Consider the following 3078-nt stretch of genomic DNA (forward strand, 5'->3'; position numbering starts at 1 on the left):
AACAAAAAAAAAAAAAAAAAGCCTTTCATTTCTTTCATGTATTATTTACTTTCCATAACTATATAAAAAAATTATATATTATGTACATTGCATCATATATGCTGTTGATGGATTATTAATGAGCTCCGTTTCACGTGTGTGGGTCCCAGCCACTCCCTGGGGGTGTGCTAGGGTGACCAGATGTCCCAATGTTATAGGGACAGTCCCAATTTTGGGGCCTTTTTCTTATATAGGATCCTATTACCTCCCACCCCGTCCCAATTTTACACACTTGCTGTCTGGTCACCCTAGGGTGTGCACATGTGTGAGTCCCAGCTTCTCCCTGCCCCCCTCATTGAAGCAGGTGTGCAGGGTTACTGCCCTGGGAACTGCAGGGCACCAGTCAACATGGGGCTGGCTGGAGGCAGGGCTGGGGCTGACTGGAGGTTGGATCTGGCTGCAGACAGGGCAAGGGGTCCAGGGCTGGCTGGAGATAGCAGGAGGCTCCAGGGTCTATTTAAAGGGCCAGGGCTCCAGCTGCCTCTGCCACCCTGGTCCTTTAAATAGCCACTGGAGCCCCGCTGCTTCCCCAGGGCTCTGGGGGCTATTTAAAGGGTCTGGGGCTCCCCTGCTTCTGCTTCCCCAGCCGTTTAAATAGCCGCAGGAGCCCTAGGGAAGCGACGGGGCTCCAGCGGCTATTTAAAGGGCCAGGGCGGTAAAGACAGGGAGCCCCGGACTTTTTAAATAGCCCTCAGGCCCTTTAAATTACCCCCGAGGAAGCTGGGCTACACCACTACGGCGCACCAGCTCTTGCTGGTACGCCGTACCCGGGCTTGGGCCCGGGGCCCAATTCAGGGGAATTGGTTGAATTGGCCTAAAGCCGACCCTGACAGCATATGCAGTGTTATACACCAGGGAGAGCTCAGTTCAGTTTAGCAGGGCTGAAATCACTAGACTGGCTGACACTGCGCTTGTTCTCTCATTGACACTCCTGCTTAACAAGCAACAAATATGTGGTGTAATTGCCGCATTATATGCCTCTGCGATGCTAACCTGGGTTTCTGTAATAGCCGCCCAAAATGATATTACGCTGTATCAGTTGTTCAGTATTCCAGGCCTGTTCCTTCCTAACCATTATGATTTATCTGTACCTTTCATTTTCTTTACTGACAGCTGTTTCTGTCCTATAAGTTTACTGTGGCAGGAAGAATGGCCAGATGCCTTTTTTGTCTGAAGCATCTATAGGTGTATATATTTGTAGAATTTATATGTCATAGATATGTTGATGAATAGAACCAATTCCACAGTAGGGAGGGAAGATGTTAGAGTGTAGAAACGGGCAGCATGGCTATTATTTAGCAGCATTCACAATTAGCAGATGTATGGGTGTCTGGAGCCGTGTCTTAAACACTTTTCCTGAAGTCTTTCCCCAGGTCTGTATTTTAGATTCACCCAGGACTTATGCTGACACCACTGTCCATTACTAAAAGAGAAGCAGCACCGTTGGGATGTCCCATTTGTTACCAGAGATATGGAGATTCCCGGGAATATATTTCCCGAGTTAAGCAGCAAAGTGCACACAAAGGGCCTGACGCTCCTCTTGAGCTCATGTAAATTAGGAGTGCAGTGGAGTTACACTGGTTCAAATGAGGAGAATATGGCCCACATTCTCTCAAGTGGCTTTATGACAACAAGGGAGGTCATTGTAGAAAGAGGGAAAGAGAAATTGGCCCCACCTATTGTGGAATTCACTGCAGTAGGAGGTAAAAGTCAAATGTTGCAGCTGGATTTTTAAAACAGCTGGTTGATTTTTATGGCCAGGAATAATCAACTGATAATTTTATGACTAATAACAATATACCTCATAAAATCAAGGTAAATCAAATTTCATGCTACAGTGCATTACCAGGGCCGGCGCAACCCATTAGGTGACCTAGGTGGCTGCCTAGGGTGCTAACATTTGGGGGGCGGTGGCCGGATCTTCAGCCACACCAGTCGTTGGTGGTATTTTGGGTGTGGGACCTTCCACCACCTCTGTTGGGGGCACCATTTTGGGGGTGGGACCTTCCACCGCCTAGGGCGGCGAAAAAGCTGGTGGCGCTCCTGGGTGTTACGGAGCCAATCCAACTCCTGCTTAAGTCATTGAGAGTCTTTCCATTGACTTCAGGGGTCTTTGGATCAGGTCAGAATGGATCACAACAGGGGTCAAGGAAGACTATTTCACTCTCAAGGAGAGCACTGAAAAAATAAGTTTAGAGCAGAACCAGTTTCTTTGACTTCTTCTGTTCATAGCTCTTATATAGTACTCTTCATCTGTAGATTTCAAAGCCCTTTAGAAAGGAAACTAATTAATTGTCATTTTACAGATCAGGTAAAAGAATCCTAAAAAGATGAAGTGACCTAATCAAGGTCACCTACCCAGTCAGTGACAGAACCAAGAGTAGACTCGGATCTCCTACCTCTCTGTTCTGTGTTCTGTCCACTGGCCTTCCTGTCTCCATACCATCCTTACTGAAAAGCTCTATAGAATGGGATAGAAAATAACCTTTCCATAAGACTTTTTTTTGAGGTAAGTAGATATCTGTTGAATTTTAGAGTGCATTAAAAATAACTTAGAAAAGAGATCATTTTCTATTGGAATCTCTAGTTCTTGAGTCACTTCTACAGAACCCTATTGGTTTCATCTTGGAGGGGAAGGATGGTCTGGGGCTCAGAACACCTGGGTTTGAATTTTGGCTCACCTACAGACCCTGGGCAAATCACTTAATCTCTGTGCCTCAGTTCCCCATCTATGAAATGGGCACAATGATACTTCCTTTCTGTCGCATCTATTTAGCATGCACACTCTTCAGCGCAGGGATTAATCCTTTGTTTGTACAGCGCTTGGTAGAATGTGGCCTCTAGCCACCATAATAAATACAAAGAGCGGGAATGTGCTAATAAAGTTTGCGGATGACACGAAGCTGGGGGGTATTGCTAACACAGAGAAGGACCGGGATACTATTCAGGAAGATCTGGGCCACCTTGTAAACTGGAGTAATAGTAATAGGATGAAATATAATAGTGAAAAGTGCAAGGTCATGCACTTAGGGATTAATA

The sequence above is a fragment of the Chelonoidis abingdonii genome, chromosome 6 (genome assembly GCF_003597395.2).
Source record: "Chelonoidis abingdonii isolate Lonesome George chromosome 6, CheloAbing_2.0, whole genome shotgun sequence".
Classification (NCBI taxonomy): Eukaryota; Metazoa; Chordata; order Testudines; family Testudinidae; genus Chelonoidis; species Chelonoidis abingdonii.